This window comes from Macrotis lagotis, chromosome X (genome assembly GCF_037893015.1).
Source record: "Macrotis lagotis isolate mMagLag1 chromosome X, bilby.v1.9.chrom.fasta, whole genome shotgun sequence".
Classification (NCBI taxonomy): Eukaryota; Metazoa; Chordata; class Mammalia; order Peramelemorphia; family Peramelidae; genus Macrotis; species Macrotis lagotis.
In genome coordinates, this window is record NC_133666.1 from 378,053,056 (window position 1) to 378,078,792 (window position 25,737).

The 25,737-nt window shown below is 33.9% G+C and overlaps 1 pseudogene; it reads right to left on the reverse strand.

Moving 5' to 3' along the window:
• Positions 1-25,737, reverse strand: part of LOC141499157 (glutaminyl-peptide cyclotransferase-like) — an 88,789-nt pseudogene that overhangs the window by 58,730 nt on the left and 4,322 nt on the right.

Below are 25,737 nucleotides of genomic sequence, written 5' to 3' on the forward strand. Positions count from 1 at the left end.
TCTTCCCTCTAAACTTTGACTAGAGTCATAATGTGATGACTTTTGGAGTGTCTGGGGAACTAGTTTCAGTGAAATCCTGCCTTCATACTGCCATCTTGGCTCTACCCCCCGCCATATTCCCATTATCATTTAATTTTGACCTAATTTCAGGATTTACACAAGGATTTTTTCAAGTTAAAAATGTTTACTTGGGGTGGCTAGGTGGTGCAGTGGATAAAGCACTGGCCCTGGAGTTAGGAGGACCTGGGTTCAAATCTGATCTCAGACACTTAATTACCTAGCTGTGTGGCCTTGGGCAAGCCACTTAACCCCATTTGTCTTGAAAAAAAAATAAAACCTAAAAAAAATGTTACTCACATTACTGTGTATTCATTGTAAAAACAGTAGTTTGTTGCTTTGAAAGCATGGAAAGTCACCATAAATCTTTTTTTTAGAACACAGAGATTCATGTGACAAAGTGATTAAAAGAATTTTCAAATTTAAGGATGAGAGACACTTTTTAGTATCTCCAAATTTGCCGAATTTTTCCTTGTTACTAAGTGATTATCTATGGTATCTAGAAGAGCAAATAAGTACATGAATACCTGTTATCTAGCACATACTTCTGAAAAAAAATAAACAGACCTAATTTGTCCCTTAAAAGTAAAAATGCTTTAATAAGAAAGTTGTTGGGGCTACTAGGTGACACTTGAGTACAAGGAATGAGGTTAATAAGACTCATCTTCATGAGTTTACATTCAGCACTTACTAACTGTTTGATTGGCCAAATTACTTAAACTTGTTTGCCTCATTTTTTCAACTATAAGTGAGTAGCAGAAGAAACATCAGGTCATTGCAGTATCTTTACCAAGAAAATCCCAAATGGGAACATAGAGAGTTGAACATGACTGAAAAATGACTGATCAACAATAAAAGGAAAGTTACTACTTTTCAAAATAACTTTGTGCTAAAGAAATTATATTTTGAACATTGATGTTTCAAAATATTTCCATCAGTATGTGATTTTGTTGTCAAAAATAGATGTGTACTCAGTCAAACAAAGTCAGATCTCAATAATTAGAAAAATATCAATTACTAATGCTTAGGTGAGTTAATATAATAAAAAATGACAATGCTACCCAAATTAAATTACTTGTCTAGTACCATACAAATCAAAATTACTATTTTACTGAGCTAGGAAAAAAGTAGTAACACAATTCATCTGGAATAACAAAAGATCAAGAATAGCAAGGAAACTATTGAGAAAAATGTAAAAGAAAGTGACCTAGCTCTACCAGATCTAAAACTATACTATAAAGCAACAGTCATCAAAACTGCCTGGTTTCTGTTTAAGAAATAAAGTAAAAATCAGCTGATTAGTATAGGTTAAAAGAAGTCACAATAAATTACTACAGCAATATATTGTTTGACAAACAAAAAGACTTCTGCTTCTGGGATGGGAAGTTAATATTTAACAAAAATTGTTGGTAAAGCTGGAAAATAGCGTGGCAAAAATTGGGCTTAGATCCACATCTCACACTCTATACCAAAATAAGGTCACAAAGGGTACAGGACTTAGACATCATGGGGAAATATCAAAGAAAAATTAATAGACCAAATAATACTCTATGTATCTAATCTCTGAAAAGATGACATCTTTATGACTTGAATTAAAGTACATTATAAACTTCAAAATGAATGATTTTGTCTATATTATATTAAAATTTTTTGCACTAATAAAATCAATGCTGTCAAAATTAGAAGGAAAACAGATAACTTAGGTTACAATCTTCACAACTAGTTCCGTTAAAGGTCTCATTTCTAAAATATATATCAAATTGTAGCAAATCTTTAAGGTTTCAAATCATTCTCAATTCATAAATGGTTAAAGGATATCAAAAGACTATTTTAAAATGAAGAAATTTATACTATATATATATATATATATATAATCATATGCAAAATGTTCCAAATCATTGTTGATTAGAGATGTGAATAATAAAACTATTATGAGGCATCATCTCTCGCCTATTAGATTGGCCAAGATGATAAAAATGGAAAATGATCAATGTTGGAAAGGTTGCAGCAGGATTGGGTAGGATTGCTGGTGGAGATGTGAATGGATCCAACCATTCTGGAAAGCAATATGAAACTATGCCCAAAGAGCAAGAAAACTGTTCATACCCTTTGACCCAGCAATTCCAATTCTAGGCCTATATTCAGAAGAAATTATTAAAAAAATGGAGAAAGTTCCACATTTTCCAAAATATTCATAGCAGTTCTTTTTGTAGTGGCAGAGAACTGGAAACTGAGGGGATGCCCATCAATTGGGGAATGGCTAAACAAGTTATGGCACATGAATACTATGAAATATTATTGTTCTATAAGAAACCATATATGGTTGGACTCTAGAGAAGAATAGAATGACTTATGGGAACTGATACTGTCTGAAGGGAGCAGAATCAACAGAACAATGTACACATTAAGAACAGCACTGTGAGATGATTAACCTTGACAGAAAAAGCTCGTCTCAGTAATTCAGAGAGCTAGGACAATTATATTAGACCAACTATGGGCAATGTTATTCCCATCCAGAGGAAGAAGAACAAAACATAATAAAAAAAAACCTTTCAAAAACTGATGAACACTTTATAAAAATTATCTCTTTTATATCTTTCTCTTTATCTTAATTCCTCATAATGAAAATGACTAATCTATAAACATGTTTAACAAAAATATGTATGTTAGCCTGAGTGTTTGCGGCTGGGGGGAGGGTGAGAAGGGAGGGTGAAAGGAAATTTTGTAACTTAAAAATATCATAAGCATATGGATGAATGTTTAAAAAAATAAAATAGATGAACGTAAAAAAGTGAATGTGTAATCATCTATAAAAAGTGGAACATAAAGACCCCAGGAAAATAATTTCCTAAACTATTTAAAAGACTTGCAAGTGAAGAGTTTGACTGGGATTTTTTCTCATTTATGAAAAGTATTTTGCAGAAGAAACTGGCTGGGATCCAGAAAGATAGAACTTTATAAATTTAATTTAAGTTTAAAAAAGCTTTTGTCAAATTTATAGATTTGATTAAAATAAGAGCACAAACATTAATGAACTTCTTGCATTTGGATCCACTTTTCTTTTTACTGTATATTTTTTCAGTTTTGATAGCCAAAAAGATGAAGTCCTGGAATCAATTGAATTCAGGGTTATATAGTCATTTACAGTTCATATAGTAGCAAATGTGTAGTAAATGAAAAGAGAAGAAATGAGCAAATTGAAATCCCTTCAATTAATGTAGGTCAGAAGCTTCTCCAGAATTTATAATTTTTAAGGGATTTTCCTGAGCATGGAGAGGTTAAATGGAGTGTTTATAACAACTTAAACAAACATATACAGTTTCTGTCAGAGATGGAACCAGAACCCAAGTACTGTATTCCATAATTTGAGGGTCTCTATCTGCCCTGCCAGACTGTCTTTCATTTATATAACATAGTTAATAAACTAATAAACAATCATATTTAATCCATCTATATGGCACTTCTATCATGACATCCCCATTTACTTTCTGGTCCAGCTAACTTAACTCGAGTACCTTACCCTCATACCAGTAAACCCGAGTTTCCAGAGAAAAGACCTCTTTCAGGGTCTTAGGTTTAATTTTTGGGAGAATAAAAAACACCCCTCTTACTCCCCATTAAATTTTTTAATCAATTTCCCCATTCCCCATTCCCCTATTTCCGTTTCCATGAATCTTAATGATTAAACTATTATTTTTTTTAGTCTACATTACTTTTTTGAGACTTTTGTCCTCATAGTTTTTCCCTTAGTGGCCTTCCTCCTCTCCTTCCTAGGAAACTATTTCACACACACATAGTATTTTAAAGATTAAAAAAAAAGAAGAAAAGGAAAAAAGTCAGTATACTCAATCTATACATTAAAAAAGTCGAAAAAAATGTGCTTTGTGTAACATCTGCGTTCTTTCCATTTCCATAAAAGAATGAGTTGAGGATGTCTTCTCTTATCTTTTCATTCATATCATCTTTGTCATTATAGTTTCGTTATATTCATTTTTTACTTTTTAAAAATATAGATTTTTCTTTCATTTAAAGTGGAGTCATATATATTGAGTTTTTGTCTAAGCTTACTTCACTCTGCATCAGTTTATGAAACTCATTCAATGTTTCTCTGTATGCATCACATAATTAATTTTTACACTACAATAATAATATTTCATTTTATGGATATACCACAGTTTGTTTGGCCTTTCCCCCATTGATGGATATTTAATTTTTTAAATTTGACTCCTTTTTAATATTTTGTGTATTAATTTTGCCTTGTGGATGCATATCATCAAAGATATATATATATATATATATATATATATGCGTGTGAGTGTGTGTATGCTTGTATATACATGCTCATATGTATGTAACATATCTCTGAAAATTACTTCTCTCTTTCTCCCTCTAGATAAACATGTCTTACCTATTGTTGTGAGAGTTATATGATAGTCTCTTCTAATATTTATTTAAAAGAATACTATCACATGTAATATCAAAACTATATAGCCATTTAGAATATATTGTAGAACATGAGGCTAGGTGTTGATTTAGGCAAGGTGCCTAATTTCTGTCAGACTGCTTTCTAATTTTCCAAGAAATGATTGTCAAATAAGTTTCTCCACTCCACCTTGCAAATTCATCTTTCCAATTTTCCCAAGTATTTTTGACATCCATTGTTTCCCCCCTTATTTAATCTGTTCTATTGACCTATTTCTCTATTTTTGTTTTTGTTTTTGTTTTTAGTTTTTAGGGGTTTTTTTGTCTTTGCTTTTGTTTTTTTTTTGTTTGTTTTGGGCTTTTTTTTTGCAAGGCAATGGGATTAAGTGGCTTGCCCAAGGCCACACAGCTAGGTAATTATAAACTGTCTGAAGCCGGATTTGAACTCAGGTACTCCTGACTCCAAGGCCAGTGCTCTATCCACTGTGCCACGTAGCTGCCCCTATTTCTCTATTTTTGAACAATGCTATATAGTTTTATAGTTTGGATGACTATTGATTCATTACATAATTTGAGGTCTAGAAGGGTTTTCACCACCTCTTTCCATCATAGTACTTAATATTCTAGATTTCCAAATGAATTTACTTATTATTTTGCTAATTTCTATAAAAATTCTCAATAATTAGATTGGTATAACATTAAAGGTACAAATTAACTTTAGAAATATTCTTATTTTTATCATATTGGCATGACCTAGTCTTGAGCACTGATGATTCCTTCAATTATTTTTTAAGGAGAAATTTGTAATTGAACCCATACAAGGCTTTTATTTGCCTTGGTAGAATGATACCTAGATATTTAAAAGATTTTAGAATTATTTGAAATGGGATTTCATTTTCTATTTTTGCTTTTTAGATTTTGTTATCATATAAAAATGAAGATTTTAAGGGATAATTTTGTGGCCTGCAAATTTGCTGAAGCTATTAATTGCCTCAATTATCTTTTTTTTTTTTTGCTGATTCCTTGGATTTTCTAAATGTGCCATCAGTAACAGCAACAAAAAGGACAGTTTTATTTCCCCTTTACTTATCTTTATGCCTTTAATTTTTCTCTTCTTTATTATTGCTGTTACTAGCATTTCCAGAATTATATCAAATAAAAGTAGGGGGAGTGACACCATTAAGTTTTATACTAAAACCATTTACCCAATTTGAAAATTCAGGAATAATCAATACATCTAAATCCACACATAAACCTGGGTCACATTTTGCCACTAATGCATTGAACACGTTTGGATGAGAATTGATACGTAATCACAGAAAACTAAAAAGGAGGTATATATGGAAGGAAAATGTATTTACTCAAGCTATCTCAACTCTATACCTGAAACATCAATGACTTAATTTTTTCAGGGTAATTATCCACAAAAGTTTCTTTTGCATATCTTCTTTGTTTTTTTTTTTTTTTTTTTGCTTGACTTTACTTGATCAACACTTCACCTAGCACTGTGTCTTAGCTGGAGTATTCTAAGTACTGGTAAATTTCTTTATTTTATACATCCAAGATATTTTCACCCTTCAGCTACACTTGCTTTTCAAAAGGGGTTGGTTTTATCCCATTTATTTAGAATTCTATCATTACTTATGCCTTTGTCCTTTCTTCAAGACCCAGCTAAAAATCTCATCGTTATCATGAAGCTTCTTCTAATCCATTTTGATGCTAGTGTCTCCCCTCTATTAGTTATATTCAGTTTATCAGGTCCATAGCTTTTTGAACATTAGCTTTTCCCATTAAATTGTGAGCCCCTTGAGAACAGGGAAAGTTGTATGTATATTTTTGTATCCTCAGTATTTAGAACAATGCTAAGCATTGAGAAGTCATTTGACAAATGTTTAATTACTGAAAAGCTGATTCTATAGCAATTATAATATCCATCCCATTTAGCTTTAAGTTTAGAGAATGTTTCAGCTATTTTTTCTACACACATTTGTGCATGTATACATACATGTATACAAGCAAATGTAATAATACACATGTACAAATACATATAAATGTATACTACACATATGTACATATACCTGTATTCATGCATATATATGTATATATGTATATACACACCATTACACACAATTTTTTCTTAAAGATGCCAAAAGCTTCTCTGAGAAAGTTCTTTTTTATTTTTTCAACACAGATCTTAATACAGAAAATTATCTTCAGATTTCTTTTTTCTTTTTCTCCTTATCAGAAAATCATACCTATTTCTTATTCTTCAACAACAAATCATAAAACAGAATTATATATTTTCTTTATTCCCTTTTTCTTCCTGGCATTAAGTGGCAGGAAAAAAGCACTCCAGAATTTAATTAGTCAATCAATCTGTCAATCAAAAAGTCATAGTACAGAGAAAGTTATGATCTCTTTTTAACAGTTTAGTACTTTGTTTTATTCCTTCTGTCATTGTTCTGACTTCAGAATTTAGAACCTCTATGATCAAACTTTAGCTTATGATCAATAACCAAATTCTTATTTTCTGTCTATGATCAGAAAAAAATTAAAACAATCATAACCATAGAATTGATTGGATAAACAAATCCCAGTTATACATCCAAAAGTTATTCAAGTTATTTTATTTTTCATATGCAAATCAATGGAGCATACTGTTTGATCCAATATTCTTCATTTAGTTACATTTGAATAAGCAGCTGCTGTCTCATTACTGTTTCAGACTTAACTTCTGTCTCCAAAGTATGAGTTCTGGTCCCTGGGAATCCTGGCATTTCTACAAAGGACATGTGAGAAACTTTTAAGGAAAGGTGATATGGAGTCCTCCATTTGATAGTAATAAGGGGGTTTGTCTCCAATACAATTACACCAGGGACTGTACTTATCATCATCCACTTCTGACCCCTCCTACTGCTCCACAAGTTCCTAAGTTCTTCTTTACTATCCTGGTTGTGGATACATTAGGACAGTTAAGCCTTAAGCTCAATTTGGGTATCCACACTAGCATCTACATAGGAGTTTCTGGGAAAATATGCTTCTTGTCACATCCTTTTCTACATATCAATACCATGGTCACCAGATCATATTGTGTCTTCAACAGGCCTTTGTTTTGTAGCTCTGTATTCCTTGACTGATTTTTTTTCCTGGTCCAGTATGAAGACAGTAAGAATCCCTACCCTATTCCATTTTCTGTGGAACTAAATGAATCACACAAGATTCAAGGGCATAAGTAAGTAATTTGCATTATAGTCATGATTAACTTATTTTTTCTTCAAATTCATTCCTCTATTGAGACTCCTTAGTAATTCCAAAGACACCAATATCCTTCTAGTCACCCAGGTTCACAATTTCTACATCATCCTAAATCTTTATTCTCACTAATTTGGCACATATCTAATTAGCTGTCTATTATTTTGTTCTATTTCCATATCTCTCTCCAATCAGACATATACCACCTGTTTTAGATTCTCATTTCCTCTCAGTCTATTGCAATAGTTTTCTAATAGTTTTCTTGACTTTGTTCTCTCTACATTCTAATCCATTTTATGCAGCTTCCAAGATACTTTTTATCAAGGGAAATGAAATCATTTCACTCTCTTTCCTCAATAAATTCCATTGTTTCCAATATTAACTCTAGGATTAAATATTACTTCATCTTTATCTCATATACTTTATTGCTTTATTCATCTTTCCATATATTCAGTCATATGTACTATCCAAACATTTATCTATTCATTCACATATTCATCTATTTTTTTTTTATTTTTAGAGGACAGTCAGTCTTGAAACCAAGAGAACATAGGTTTTCTTCTGATACATATTGGCTATGTGAACCTGGGAAAGTCATTTAAACTCCCAAAGTTATAGACCAGTGATGTTAAATGTAATGCACATGCAATTAGGTTTGGAAGTAGATTTAAATATAATTGAGAAATATAGAACAAATTAAATGAAAAAACAATAAAATATAGATAACATTACATTTTGAATCTAAGTCAATAAGTTATTCCCAGTGGTCCATATGTACACATTGATATTTTCTGTTTCTATTTGAGTTTGAGCCTGCTTCTGTAAACAACTCAAAGAAATAAAGCTAACTAAAAAGTACTAGCATGCATTTTTTCTCCTCTCCTTTATTAACTTTTCTTAATTATATGCAAAGATAGTTTTCCACATTCATTCTCTTGCAAGATTTTGAATTCCATATTTTTCTGTCACTCTCTCTTCTCACCTTCCCTCCATGGGAGAGAACAATCTGATATAGGTTGTACATGTACATTGATGTTAAATATATTTCAATATTAGTCATGTTATAAAAGAAGAATTAGAATAAAGGGGGAAAAAGAGATCTTAAGAGAGAAAGAGCACTAAAGAAGTTTTAAAAAGTGAACATAGTATACTTTGTTTTGTATTTAGATTCCATAGTTTTGTTATTTTCCCCTCTGGAAATGGAAGGTATTTTCCATAACAAGTCTCTCCCAGACTGTCCTTGATCCCTGTCTGCTGAAAGGAGCTTTTTCCTTCATAAGTTGATCGTCTCACAATGTTGCTGTTAATATGTGCAATGATCTCTTGGTTGTACTCCCTTCACTAAGCATCAGCTTATGCAAGTCTTTTCAAGCTTTTCCAAAATTCATCTGTTCATTAATTATTTTTTTTTAGGTTTTTTCAAGGCAAATGGTGTTAAGTGGCTTGCCCAAGGCCACATAGCTAGGTAAATATTAGGTGCCTGAGGATGGATTTGAACTACTTACTCCAGGGCCAGTGCTTTATCCACTACGCCACCTAGCTGCCCTGTTCATTAATTCTTAAAGAAACACTAGCTGTGAAAGTTGTTTCCCAGCTTTCTACATTCCTTTCAATCTTGGTTATAATTGTTTTATTTGTTCAAAATCTTTTTTCTTTCTCTCCATCCTCTCTTCCCCCTACTTATACTTTTCATTCTTCTTTCCCCTTTTCCCTCATCATCAGTATTTTGTTTTTGACTGTTGGCTGTTTCATTGTCCTTTCCCCTGTTTCCTACTACATCCCTGTAGGATAGGATAAATTTCTAAAATCAACCAGGAATGTATGAGATTACCTCTTTGAACCATACATGTGAGAGTAATATTTACTCAATGTTCACACTTTTCCCTCTACTATAATAACTTCTTTGTGTCTATTTATGTGGTGCTAATTATCTTCTTCTACCTCCACCTTCTTTTCCCAGGATGATTCTTTTTAAAAGTCTCAATTATTTTCTTCCTTCTTTGTATGCAAAATGTCAAGTAGACTCCGTTCAACTGTCCTGATAGAAGCACAATTCTCAAGAGCCATAAGCACATAATGATAAATTTATATCCATACCCTCTGTGAGAATGCCCTCCCTCCAGCTGTCTCAAGAGAACACTCTCTGTTTCTTTCATTTGTTCTAAGTGCAATACAATTCTCAAGAGGTACTAGTGTAACTTTCTATTTAGGCTTATTGACTAACTTTGCCCTCTTAGCCTTATTGACTAATGTTTTTTATTTCTTTCCATTTACCTTTTCAATAATCTCTTGTGTCTTTTATTTGAAGATCAAATATTAGGGTCATGTAAGTTTAATATTTCTCTATTTCATTAAAAATCTATCTTTTCCCCTGAAACACTATGATCACTTTTGCTGGGTAGTTTATTCTTGGTTGTAATCCAAGCATTAAGTAGAGCATGTTCATTTTCTAAACTTTCATTTATGCTGTTTTTTTCTCTCTCATAATCTCTTTTCCCCCCTTCATTCTAATTTTTCTACTGCCTTCTGGATTATCATATTGTAAATCCTATAATCCCCTATTGTAGAAACTTAAATCTTGTGTTATGTATGTTTTTTGATATTTGAATTGCTTCTTTCTGTCTGTTTACATTATTTTCCCCTCGATTTGGGAGTACTGAAATTTGACTATCATCTTAATTGAAGTTTTTATTTTGGGATCTCTTTCAGGAGGTGATAAAGTTGCGTCTTTCCATTTCTATTTTACCCTTTACTTCTAGAATTTCAGGGCAATTTTCCTTAACAATTTCTTGAAAAGTTATGTCTAAGTAATTTTTTTGGACATGGTTTTCAGTAATCCAATTATTTTTAAATTATCTCTTCTATATCTATTTTCCAGAGTAGTTGTTTGTTTTTTTTTCCAGTGGGATATTTCACATTTTCTTCTAGTTCCTAATTCTTTTAGGTTTGTTTTATTGTTTCTTGATTTCTCACAGTCATAACCCCCTTTGCTCCATTCTATATTTTAAGAAATTTTTTCTTGGATGACCTTTTGTATTTTATTCTTCATTTGACCAATCCTGCTTTTTACGGCATTCTTCTCCTCAATCTTTTGGATTATTTTTTTCCTTTTGATTCAGGCTTGTTTTTAAGATATTACTTTCTTCAGTTTTTTTTTTTTTGTTTCTCTTTCACCAAGCTGTTGACTTGGTTTTCATGATTCTCCCTCATTACTCTCATTTCTTTTTGCAATGTTTCCTCTACCACTCTTACATGATTTTCAAAATCTTTTTTGCTCTCTTCCATAGCCTGAAACCAATTCACATTTTCTTGGAGGTTTTGGATGTAGAAGGTTTGACTTTGCTATGTTCTTCCAAGTTTTTAATTTGATCTTCAAATTATCAAAGTAATTGTCTATGGTCAGATTATTTTTCTACTGTTGTTTGCTCATTTTCCTAGCATATGAATTGATTTTTAACTCTAAACTTTTGAGACTTTCTGCAGCTATTTTCAGAAATATTCCAGGACCTGCAAGTTTTCAATTCTTCCAAGGTCTTATGAGAGACTATGACTGCTCTTCTGGCCTGTGCTCTAGTTTGTGAGTGACCATCAGCCCACCCCTCTGCACTGGAACTATGAAGAGGTTCCCCACAGTGTTAAGGTAGTAAGTTCTGTAGGGTTTCTACTCCTTTTTCTGAGACTGCGACCCCCAGACTGTGAACAAAATCTATTCTGTCTGAAGGATGGTAAAGGGACCCCTGCAATCTCCCATTAAAGGATTGAGAACTCCAGAAGTGGCCTGTGCCTGGTCCTCTAGGTTTAGGTCTGCTCTGCTAAGGCCTGTACTAGACTATGTTCCACTCTTACTCTGGTGCAGCAGAGTTTTTCTTGTGAACTACAAAGTTGTCCTTGGAAATCCCTGAGAGGTCTGGAAATCACCACCACTGTCTTTGACCAGGTGCCCTGGTTTCTGTTTCTGGATGACTGGGACAGATTGGTTCCAGCATGGCCTGGGCTACACTGAGGCTCCTTTCTAAGCCTGGTACCACAGACCCATCCCATGGATCTCCCAAGTTGTCTTGGACTGGAATCTTGCTTTACTCAGTATTTTTGTGGGTTCTGTCACTCTAGAATTTAAAGGTATTTGGAGCGATTTGGCATCCTCTTAACCTGATATGCTTTTTTAGAAGAAGTTTGCTCACCCAGGATTTTCCTATACTATTGAACATGACATTGGTGTAAACACCAATTTTATAACTCCTTGATCTATGGTGTTAACCATAAAGAAGTAAAGAAAGTGTTACATATGCCATTTACAAATTAGGAAAATAAGGCTCAGATATTTTCCAAAAATTATATTGATAATAAGGGCAATAATAAGGTGAAAAGGTTAAAGCATGCTCTTCTGATTTTATTTCCCATGCCCTTTTTCATAAAGTGAGCTGGAATCTTTTATCTCCTGGCAGTTTGACAGAGTAAGATTTAAAAAATTGAAGTCAGAGCTGAACTATATAGATGGAAACTTTGGATATAATCATTCTTCCTATGAAGATATCCAATAGAAGCTTTTCTTTTTATAAAATGTGCTTTAAAAAATCCTTGTTAATTTTTTAGTCAAAAGATACTGCCACAAAAGTAAGGTGGGGATGTTTACTGAAAAAACAAAAGTCCTTAGAATTAATGGGTTCATGAAAGACATTGACTGCAATTGAAAGAAATTAATGTTTCATGGTAAACACTTTGAAAATCAATGCAGTCTCAAAGCTTTTGTACCGCTTCTGAGATCTCTCAGTGCCTGAGCCAAAAGCACCATTTGATCTCTGAATAAACAGATTATTAGCTGTATGTGACACCATACCAACTAAGCCATAGAAGGAAGGACTCAGGGGAAAGAGGAAGAAAGCATCAATGGCCAGTTCTAATCTAGCTCTACATTTCCTTGTTAGTGAATGGCCTTATACAATTGTCTTTCAATTCCACATAATCACACCGGATGATTAATAATTCCACAAGATGGACTTTAGTCATTCTTTATTGAATTTTACCTGGGAAAGTAGCAGAGACTATTTGTTTTCTTTTTTTTTTTTTGATAAGCTGTTTTTGCTATCTTTACAAATGTAATCTTTTTTTATTTGTCATTATCTTACTTACAGGGATACTATATTTCTAATATGTTCTTTTTATTAAGAGCACTTAGTAATAGTCCTTAGAGAGTGACCTTGATTCAATAATGAGATACACTAAGATTGATTTCATCCAGAAATGAGTGAATAGCGTATTTTTCCTTCCGTTATGGCTAAAAAAATCCACTTCCTGCTGTCTTCAAGGCTATCACAGAAAGGAAAGAGTCATGAAAAGGAACACACATCTTTAAAATTCAGGCAGGTATATATAAGCAGAAACATAGATATCACTCACATTGATTTGTTGGAGCTGTCTAAACACTTGTATCTTCAAAAGGAATATTTTAAGAATGAAACTGTGAACTGAAGTAAAAAAAAAAAAAAACAACAGAAATGGTGAGTTCAGTTTACTGAGCAGAAACAGAGCAAGGAATAGGTACAAATAATGACATAGAGGGTAATATTTTAAGCACATCCCTGAGGCTCCTATATATGAACTCCACCTGCTTCTTATTCAGATGTGATTAAAAATGTTAAGATGGGTGGCTAGGTGGTGCAATGGATAAAGCATCGGCCCTGGAGTCAGGAGTACCTGAGTTCAAATCCAGCCTCAGACACACCTAGCTGTGTGGCCTTGGGCAAGCCACTTAACCCCATTTTCCTTACCAAAAAAACCCCTAAAAAATGAAGTTAGGAAATTGAAGTAGTTAGATGCTAATGTCCTATCCAGTTTAGGTAAAGGAATTTGTGTTGGCATTAAACTAAAACATGATTTGGGCAAAAATGGAGCAATAGACATTACCCATAACTTCCACTCACTAAAGGTAACAATTTTCAAACTTTCAAAAAATCCTGATTTCTAATTGATTAGAGATTGAAGCGAGTCAAAAGAGAAATAGAAATGAGAAAGAGGCAATTTGCTTTAGATGTCTCTTCTGTGATTTCTCTAAGATCCTGGTGGAATCTGATATGCAAATTCCCTAACTTCCAGTCACACTGTTCATTCCCCTAAATTATGGAGTTGATAATTTCTAGGTTCTTACCTATTATACTGTACTTAGTAAGGTTTTCTTAGGATCACTCCTACATCTCAAGAGTTGATTATTTTTTAGATGTCTACTGGACTTGAGATCCAATGATTTAGGATCATATTCAGCTTTGCTATGAGAAAGAAAAAGGAAGGAAGGAAGGAAGGAAGGAAGGAAGGAAGGAAGGAAGGAAGGAAGGAAGGAAGGAAGTGAAGGAAAGAAACACTTATTAAGTGCTTAATCTGCCAGGAATTGTGCTAAGTGCTTTACATGTATCATCTCAATTTTCCTCACAATAATTCTGATAAATAAATGCTGCTATTTTCTTCAATAGTCATGTGGGCAATTTGATATAAGAAAGGGTAAAGTGACTTTGAAGAGTCATACAGCTAGTAAGATTTTGAGGCTGTATTTGGACTCAGCTCTTCCTGATTCCAAGACAGTACTCTACCTATCACACCATCTAGGTGCCTCAGGTACAAAATAACTATGGGCTAACCATTTAACCTATTAAAACTTGTTTAGGCACACATTACAATTTGAATGACAATAGAGAAGCAGAGGAACTCAATTTAGTGGCTAAAATGTTGGACTTGGGTTTGAGAGATTTGGATTCAATTTAGAAACTCCTAATTGTATTATCATTGGTAAAATGGTCTCTAAGGCTCAACTTGCACATCTATAAAAATGTGATGCATACCTGACAAAGTAGTTGAGAAGTTCAAATGATATAATTATAGTGGATGCTTTTGAGAACTTAAAGGTTGATAAAAATGTCAGAAATCAGATAGTAATTGCATTACCTGTATCATAGGATCATTTCTGAGTTTTAATAGAAATAAATATTGCAAAGGTTTTAAATAACTTAAAACTATGAAAACTGCCAGATGTAATTTCTATACAAAGAAAAGAGAGGCATTAGTCTTTCTTAATTTTCCTTAAAGACAATAAGGAAAGTGCATGGCATTATTCTAAATATTGTCACTCATACAACTAATCTTACTAATCCTTTCATCAATGACTAGCAGTTTCTATACTGGAAAATGCATATGAGGGCACGGAGGTGGAGAAATGAAGAGAGAATGTGGAGATAGTTAAATAGATATGGAAAAGTAAAAGAGATCATGAGACAAATAATGGAATTAGTAGATTTATATATATATGTATATATATATAATATATAAATTTATGTCAAAGATTGCTATTACATGTATGTATTTATTTAAAACATGTGTATGGATGGGAAAAAAAGCTTAAATTTGATGGTAGAAACAATTCATAAAAGACTCTTGAAAAGAAGTAAAGGTTGAGGAAGCAAATGAAGCTATGCAACATGGGAGCACAGTAAAGAAAGTTTGTAGAATCAAGAGTGTCACTTGCAAAGGAATGAAAGACATGGCCAGACTGGGTCTCTTCTGCAGAAATTCAGATTCTGTGAGGAACCAGTCAGAGGGAGAAACCACTTGAGTGGAGGATACTTCCAATACAGAAAGTTCCAAGATAGAAAATGTGAGCCTCCAAGGGATAGAGGTTTCCATATTATGGTAGCCAAAGTTAAGAGAGTTAGGAATATTATCTGAAAAGAAGCTTTAATCCAGCCCTAGATATTTACTAAATATGAGATCCTAGTCAAGTCACTTAACCTTATCTATCTCATTTTCCTCATCTATAAGATGAAGATAATAATACCAGCTACATTACAGCATTTTTGAAGGTATAAAAGAAGAAAATATGAATAAAGTGAATTGAAAACCTTAAAGAGCTATATAAATGCTTTGTTTGTGTGTGAATTTATTTGTACAGTAGAAAGCTCAACCCAAATGTTGCCCTAATTATGAATAACATAGCTATTGGTATTCAGTTTTATAATTATACAAGGGGGAGTTAATTTAGAGGGAGAAAGGATTTATAAAGGCTTCTTTTATTTCTCATATAGGCCAAAGAAAAGAATTTTGAAACAGTCAGATCTACTTCTCTGAAGAGGTTGCCTTTATAAAGAACTCTCAGTTGGTTGGTTATTTTCCTTGAGAGATTTTTCCCTCTTTGGAGACGTGTTTATGAAGCAAAATGAATAGACATTTTTAGCGTCTTCTTTAACCCTTTCTATGAATTCTCTGTCAGTACTCTCCTGATTACATGGTTCATAAAGACAGAGACCAGGTCTGAGATAACTTCCCTATCACAGGGAACATTGAGCAGAAATGTGTTAAAAGTCAGTGGTGCAGTGGATAGAGCACCAGCCCTGGAATCAGAAGTACCTGAGTTCAAATCCGCCCACAGACACTTAATAATTACCTAACTGTGTGGTCTTGGGAAATCCACTTAACCCCATTTGTCTTGCCAAAAATACCCTGTAAAAAAGTCAGAGGTGATTGCAAAAAACATAAGATTCTGGTTTTGTTCGGCATGTACACTGAGCTATCTAAGTGCAAGTCAAACCCCTTCTTTTTCTTTATTTTCTCCCAGTCTTCTTCCCTTCCCTTTCCTGTATCTAATTCCCCTAAGCTTGAAGGTTTCCATGCTAGAATTTTCTGGTCAGGAATTTTACAATTATTTTTCTGTCCAAGACTTCTGAAGTGTGAAAACCAATTAGATTTTTCTGGGTAGACCCCCATTCTACCTCATATACACAGTAACTCACTCAAATTCTAGACCTACTCACTAAGACATAGAAAATAACATTCATATAGTGATTTAAAATTTTCAAAGTGTTTTACAAATATTATGTCATTTTTATCTTGACAATAATCATGGGATGTAGGTACTATTATTATCTCCAATTTGCACATGAAGAAATTGAGGCAGACAGGAATCAAATGACTTGCCCCAAAATGGCATAGCTAGTAAGTGTATGAGGTTTGAAGCTTGATTTGAACTCATCTTCACTATCACTATCACTACTCAATTCTGTCACTAGTTTGGTATTATCATCACCTCAGTCCTGATGCAGCATCTTATAAAACCATTGGGAACTCCCTCCTCCTATCATGACCTCAAGATAATCATACTGAGGTTCTCTGGTAAATTCTTTCATCTATATTCCTTCCCTGATCCTACCCCCAACCCAGTCTACCATGGAAGCCTCAGTCCTGAAGGAGCCCATTGTTGATTGGCAGTCTGCCAATGTCCTGTTTGGACATAATCATTGCTATTCAGCTTGGTGAAATGGATGTAGTGTTATTATCCTTCTCTTTCTACCTTTGCCCCCCTTTAACTCCGACTTTCTGTGTATCTCCAGGGAAGGCATATGCTTATCCTTAAACAAAGCACATTTAGACAAATAAAAAGACTTCATGATTTGAGTATTGAGTGACTTTGTTGATTTTTTTCAACAAATTCTCTTCAAAACCTAGTAGTGGCTCCCAAGAGTAGATTGGCTTCCGTATATGGGAGGGATTATTACATGTCATTACCAGTTGTTGGTGCCTTGGTAAGAGTGTCCCACAGTCTTAAAATGAAAATGTTATTCTTATGATTTGTCCCTTGCCCTTGGGAAGATTTTTCTAATTATTTATTCTGGCAGAAAAATTATGATTTTTTTTCTAATGCAATAAAGTAAATATTGACAACTTACAAGGAATTTAGGTACTGATAGAAGGATAGAGATAGGCCATGCGATTTCAGTGGAACTCTTAGATAAGGAAAATTCCTCTACCATTGCAAGTCAGAAACTTCTCTGTAGTTTTAGAGAGTATCCTAGAACAATGTCAACTGGAAATGGATGTTTTGATTTGTAAATTCACATATTATCATTATCCATGTCCTCTTATATTTTTATTTATTTTGCTAAAAATTTTCCAAATAAATTTTAATATAACTCTGATCACACTTGAGAGTGTTGCCATCTGAATTAGTCTGTGGACTGAGTCTTTGATACCTTAGTGCTAGAGCACTGAGATGTGAATAATTTGTATGTATCAAAAGCAGGACTTGAATCCAGGTCTTTAAGTCTAATATTAGCTCTCTGTCATTATACCTAATTACTACTATAAATATAAACAACAGCTTCACTGGTACCATCATGAAGATTACAATCTAATAAGGGAGATAAAACATGATAGAAGACAGAATGTGAAAAAGACAACTGTACTGAAAAGGGGCTTTTTAGAAATAAGGAAATAAGTTGAGGAAAGGATGGAGATATTAGAGAACAATGTGAAGAAAGTAGTCCATGAGAAGGAACTTGCTTTGTATCATGCTTATCTGAGGACATATATTTTGGCGTTAGAGAAGATGTATTCTGAAGACAAGGATCATGTAATTATAATCTTTGTACACTCAGGCCCTTCAGTGGCATTTAACACACTTTCTGAATTTAATTTAAATTCAATCATAACAGTTATTCTTCTCAATAGATATGAATGAGATATTTTCTGCTATTGGGATAGAATGTGGAAAAAAAAGAAAAATCATCATGCAGGTAGTAATAAAATCACATAAGTATGAGTTAGCAAACCAAACAAGGAAACTAGAAATTAGAAATAGAAATTCTATTCAATTACTTTGCACTTGAGTGCTTAATAAATGCTTTTTGGTTGATTGATTAATCTCTCTGTTCTTTCAGTGATTGATCTCAAAATGATTAAGGAAAGAGCTATTTTTTTTGGAAATCCCAGGTTTTGCAAGCATTGAACTAGAAAAATAAAGACATTTTGGGAACCATATGATAAGCATAGTGCTTGTTCTAAAATCTAAGATACCTGAGTTCAAATATCACCTCTGATATTTACTTAAAAATAAGATCTTGGGTAATGATAACCTCTCTGACAATCTCAGTTTCTCACTTTCAATAGTGATTTCAAGTATTCTTCAAAATATTGTTTGGTGGCTAAAATGGTATAGGGCACAGAGCCTTCTTAGAGATTAGGACCCAGATTTCACTCTCATTCAAGAAAAGGAAGAGAAAACCTAATCTAAAAAGGAAGAGTCAGTTAATCTATTTGGGTAGCAAATTTACTTTAACCAACCCAATGACCACTAAACACACACACACACACACACACACACACACACACACACACAGACACACACACACACACCCCCCACACACACACCATAAATCACCACACCATATCCACATATGGAACATATGAATTAGGGTTAAGAAGGCCTCCCTTACTTATTATAAATGTTATTATGCAGATGTTCTAAGTTCTCATCATTTCTATGAAGTAACAAATTCTGCCTATCCGGCTAGCAACAAACTCTAAGTTTCTATTTTCTTTGTTTCACTTCTACCATTGTGACAATCAAATGGTTCTTGGGGAAGATCCTTTAGTATTATTCTGCTTTTCTAGATATAGATTCACATTAAATGTCTGCAGAAATGAAGTCCCCTATCTCTCCCAAATCCTGGTAGCATGCAAGATTTGTGAAGTTTCCCAAACTTCATATCCATCCCTACCAAGATTCTAGGTGTTCTCTAATATGCCATAGTCACTATGAATTATTATCCTGGTTTTTCCCTCTGAAGTGTATTTCAGCTATATGAACTTTTCTGTATTTATGCTAGAAGTATTGTCTTGCCTTCAGTGAGAATATGTTTTCTTTTTTTTCTTTTTTAAAAATTTAATTTATATATTTTCATCCATATGTATATGCATATTTCACAATTACAAAATTTCCCTCCACCCTCCCTTCCCACCCCTCTCCCCTCAGCAGGAAACAGGTTAGCATTTTACATATATAGTTTGTTAAACATGTTTACAAATTAGCCATTTTGGGCATGAGAAATTAGGATTAAGTGAAAGAGATACATAAGATATAATTTTTATAAAGTTTTCATCAGATTCAGAAGGGCTTTTTATTCTGTGTGTTTTGTTTTGTTTTTCTTCCTCTGGTTGGGGATAATTTAGTCCATAGCCAGTCAAATACAGTTGTCATAGCTCTCTGGACTGCCAAAAGGAGCTGCTTCCATCAAGGTTGTTAATTTCATAATGTTGCTGATGTGTACATTGTTCTCTTGATTCTACTCCCTTAGCTCAGCATCAGATCCTTAAGTCATTCCATGCGTCTCTAGAGTTTGACCATTTGTGGTTTCTTATAGAACAATAGTACTCCATTGTAGTCACATACCCTGACTTGTTTAACCATTCCCCCATATATCCACTCAATTTCCAATTCTTTGTCACTACAAAAAAAGATCTGCTGTGAATAATTTGGAACATGTAGAACTTTTCCAATTTTTTTTAAATTTCTTATGGATGTAGACCTAGAATTGGAATTGCTGGCTCAAAGGTATGAACAGTTTTATTACTCTTTGGGCATAGTTACATATTGCTCTCCAGAAAGGCTGGATCTATTCACAACTCCAAGGATATGTTTTCTTATTTTTTTATTTTTTTTAGGTTTTTTTGCAAGGCAAATGGGGTTAAACGGCTGGCCCAAGGCCTCACAGCTAGGTAATTATTAAGTATCTGAGACCAGATTTGAACCCAGGTATTCCTGACTCCAAGGCCAGTGCTTTATCCACTACGCCACCTAGCTGCCCCAATCCAAGGATATGTTTTCAATGTAAAAGTTACTCCACAACCTTGTTATTCTGCTCCTATTGAAGAAGGCTTTACTTTCTATGCCATATCAGACTTGTTTCATAGTCTGTGTCATAGAGAGATATCTCTGAGATTTGACTTACCTTCTATTAATATCACTTGTTTGTCAAACCTTATGCCTCTGTCTTTATTATTTCTCTTCATTTTGTATTTTGTCTGTGAAGTATTGTATATCTTCATGGATATTCTTTGTCCTACCCCTCTGTCTCATTATCATGTCTAAGCCATAATAGCATGTAATATTTGGAATGACTGATTATATTTTCCACTAAAGGTTAAAACTTCAGTAAGACTTTTAGAACACCCTGCATATATTTTGCTAGCCCTTTATAAATGACTGCAGTCCTAGCCAAATTTATAGATATTAGCCCAAAAATCTAAATTTGAATTTAAGGCACCATCTTCTTTGCATACTTCACTTTTCAAATAAATATCTCTCCTCTTGAATCATTTTCTTTACAACAGAAGTGATTAAAACACAATCTCTTTTCTAAGGCCTTAATTTTTTTTGTTCAGAATATCATAATAGATAGTTATGTTTTCAAAGATGCTTCTAATAATATCATTTGTCACCATATGAAACTTGAAAAGAGGGTAGTGCTCATCAAGTTTGACAAATCTCAGGTCATACCAAAAGCACCAGAATAAATTTCCAGGAAGGTGGGAGATATCTCTTTTTTCTATTCAATTTAATATATAACTTCCTTTCTACTAGATCATCTCTCTCCTAATGTCACCTTGAAAATCTTGTTCCATAAGGCATAGGAAACTAATTCCTGCTAAAATATTTAAATGAGTCAAAAAATTCTCTCAGTATGACTTTACTAAATAGGTCTATTAGTGTTTATTCTTCTTTTCTTTGTGGTGTCACATTTTTTCAGATAATGTTCTTTTGGCACTAATTAGATTTCACCTGTACTTTATCATATTGCTTTCCTTGTGTTTCCTTTGACTCATATCATCTATTTGTTCAAATGGCATTTTTATATCCCTGATATGCCATGGATTGTGGGGACATTCTTCCAATCTCTGTATTACCTCCATTTCCCAAGCCTTACTTTCATATCAATAGAAAGAGCCCTTTTTTATAGAGGGAAAAATCCCCTCTAAGTGGCAGGGCATCCAACCCACTATTTATGCACACCAAACTGTTGTGTATCACTTAAAATCATTTATGTATGGCATTGTCTATATATCACTGGAAAGTTACCCTACCCTTTATATCTTCTGCAGCTAAAACTTTCAGTTCTCTGTTCTTTTCACTAACTTCCAGGGCCAACTGATTTTATGGTGACAGGTTTGCTCATCAGGAGTTATTGAGCAAGGATGTATTTTTACTGATTTCCTGAATATTCCGAAAGTTTCTAATCTTTATCATTCTAGAGATAGCTCATGGTGAGGTTTTTTTTTTTTTTCATCATAAAAAGAAGAGTCAGTCCAAAGTCCTAATTCAAGCAAAAGCTGCCTTGGTTGTTGTCTGTGAGGTTTATGGGGAAATATACCTTTTATCCACTTTTCTCCTTTTTGCTCTTTGTCAGTCCCTTTCCCATTGTTCAGATGTCAGAGACCTTTTACATCTATCATATCTCTTTGCTCTCTCAGCAACTACTGCCTTGTCTTTCTATAAAGTACTAATCTCTTCTGGCTTCACTAGCAAACTTCCTGCAGCAAAAGTTCCAAACATCTTCTGTACTCAAACCCAAATTCATATACTCACTCTTCCAGTCTTGGAAGATTGCTGCCCCTCCTGCTTGTTTGAGATATATCCACCATCTGCCATCCTATTGAACAAAAATTTAATAAGCTATATGTGTTAGGCTGGTACCATCTGGGAGGTTCTTTTGAGACAAAGAGGAAGCAAAACATCTCTGATTTCAAGAAATTTGCATTTTGTAACAAAATTTACATAATTTAAGTAAACATAATATACGTTTTTGAGAATTAGCCTAATACTTAATTGACATAGCAAACTCTACAAAAAAAAGATAATTTCCTCAAACCAATGCTGGTGGTTCCATTTTATGTCATTTATTCTAACAAAGAAGTCCTAGCGGCATTGATTGGCCAACTGACAAAGAATTATATAAACTATTTTTAAAATAATATAGAATTATTTCAGTGGTGGTGGTTTTGTGCAGTGTAAAGGAGATTGACCTTGAAATCTGAGGACTTGAATTGTAGTTCCAACTTTGCAGATTTCTTCCTATGTTAACCATGGACTAGTCAGTTAACCTCATTGGTCCTCTGTTTCCTCATTTGTAAAAGAATGGAATAGGCAAGATTTCTGAAGTCTTTTCTTGTTCTAGATTGATGATGCTCTGAGTGCTAATAATTAGGGGAATTCCAGTAAAGGTCTCCTATAAGGACGACTTAAGTTCTGAAGGTAGCTAATGATATTTAAAAAAAAAAAGAGATTAAGGGAGAGACAACTCTATATCCATGCATAAAGGCATAGAGGTAATTCTTTTTACATCTATATATTTATTCATTAATATTTACCATTGGACTAAAATCTAAAAACATGCTTATTAAATTACTTCTGTAGTAAAAATTTTCCAAATTAATCATTTTTTTCTCATTCTCTCATTTATACTGTAGACCTGTTGATCTCAAAACTCTCACTATCAGAGAAAATACATTTGTATGCTGAGAGAGAGAGAAAATAGAATTTGGAACTTGAAATTTGACAGTCATTTTGGTCATCCATTGGCATTTTTTTAGGTTTTTTTGCAAGACAAATGGGGTTAAGTGGCTTGCCCAAGGCCTCACAGCTAGGTAATTATTAAGTATCTGAGACTGGATTTGAACTGAGGTACTCCTGACTCCAAGGCTGGTGCTTTATCCACTACACTACCTAGCCGTCCCTCATTGGCATTTTCTTAAATAAAAAAGTTTCCATTACATTCTGAGTTTTGTCAAGGAAAATTAATGTGATGGTTCCTTGCTTTCAGAGCAATTCAGTAAAAGAAGTAATAAATAAATTAATGAAATAAATTAAAGAAAAAAACTTCTTAACAGAAATTCAGTCAACAAAATTCAGAAAGAGAAGCTAGGAGAAGAGCACCTATCAAAATTTCTGCCTAAAGGGACTGTGGGTGAACTGGGAGTGGAGAGTAGAGATCCAGTGGGCTCTGAGTGGAGACAGAGGATCAGTCTTAGCTGTGGAGGCCTTGGTGATTCACAGGACTGAAGACCAACTTTAGCTGTGGAAACTTTGGCTGGGGGGCTGAAGGTCTGGTGAGTCCCAGCTGGACTGGAGGATGAATTCCAGCACAAAGTTGCTGAGCATGGCTGGACATCAATCTACTGAACTTGGGGGCCCTGAGCTCCATACTTTTAGTGGAACCCTCTTCCCAAAACAAACAGTAACAGCTTACTTCCCTCCAAACCCCTTAAGTTCAAGTGTAGGCAGCAAAGCTCCCTCAGTTGAAAGGGAAATTAATTATCTTCCCCAGTGACCAGTTCATATTGTTCAAGGAAAATTCAGACCCTGCTGCCACCCCTCACTCCCACCAGGCCTAGGAAGAGGGATTGAAACACTTCAGAGAAAGCAACCAGCACCCCCCTAATGGCCAGCTATTTGGAATTACCAAACCAAGTGAACAAAGCTTCTCGGGTTTTCAAAAGCAAACCTCAGAGAGTCAGCTCCTCTTCCAACACAAGATCCTAGGAAAATGAAGAACGGCCAGTACAAAGGGGGGCCCATGGAGAAATACTTTGAAACCACCAATCCTAATGCAGAGAAATCTAGAACTTCCAAGGAGAATATTAATTGGTCTCTACCCCAGAAAGACTTCCTGGAAGAAATAAAGGAGTTTAAAAATCAATTGGAAAAATTGGGAAAAGCAAATCAAGAGAAATTAACACCTTGCAAGAGAATATTAACATCTTGCAACAAGAAAACAAATCCTTGAAAAATACAATTGAACAAAAAAAATGAGAAAAATTCTCTCAGATCCTCAATTAGGGAAATGAAAAAAGAAAATAATTCTTTCAAAACTATACTTGGGCAAGTGGAAGACTTCAAAAGTAGAACTGACCAATTGGAAAAAGAGCTGCAAAAGTTGAATGAAGAATATTCTAGTCTTAAAAAAGGATGGAATCTGTGGAACCTAGTAAATTCATGAGACAACAAGATTCTGTTATAAAAAAACAAAAAAGATAAAAAAAATAAAGGAAATTGAAAAATACCTCATCAGCAAAGCCACTGCCATCAAGAATATATCGGGAAGCGGAAATCTGAATTATAGGTTTTCCTGAAAACATTGAAGAGAAAAAAAAGCCTGAACATAATATTTAATACTTTAGTAATGGAAAACTGCCCTGACATTATAGAATCAGAGGGCAAAATAATTATTGAAAGAATGCTTTGGGATGGCTAGGTGACACAGTGGATAGAGCACCGGCCCTGGAGTCAAGAGTACCTGAGTTCAAATCCAGCATCAGACACTTAATAATTACCTAGCTGTGTAGCCTTGGGCAAGCCACTTAACCTCAGTCTATTTTTTAAGAAAGTTTTTTATTTACTTTGAGTTTGACAATCTTTCCTGTATTCTTGCTTCCCTCCCCCCCACCCATAGAATGTCATCTGCTATTTTTTACATTGTTCCCATGTATACATTGATCTAAGCTGAATGTAAAGAAAGAGAAATCATGTCCTTACAGAAGAAAAATAAAGTATAAGATATAGCAAAATTAGATAATGAGATAATTTTTTTCCCAATATTGAAGGTAATAATGCTTTTTACATTCTTCAAAGTCCATAATTCTTTCTTTGGATATAGATGATATTCTCCATTGCAGAGAGTGCAAAATTGTCCCTGGTTGTTTCACTGAAGGGATGAACAAGTCCATCAAGGTTGATCCTCAACCCCATGTTGCTGTTAGGGTGTACAATGTTTTTCTAGTTCTGCTCATCTCGCTTAGCACCAGTTCACGCAAATCTTTCCAAGCTTCCCTGAATTCCCATCCTTCCTGGTTTCTAATAGGACAATAGTGTTCCATGACATATATATATATATATATATATGTATATGTATATCATAGTTTGTTAAGCCATTTCCCAATTGAAGGACATTCATTTAATTTCCAATTTTTTGCCACCACAATTAGGGCTGCTATAAATATTTTATTTTTTGTAGATTTTTGCAAGGCAAATGGGGTTAAGTGGCTTGCCCAAGGCCACACAGCTAGGTCATTATTAAGTGTCTGAGACCGGATTTGAACCCAGGTACTCCTGACTCCAGGGCTGGTGCTTTATCCATTGCGCCACCTTGCTGCCCCTGCTATAAATATTTTTGTACAAGCGATGGGTCAATGATATGC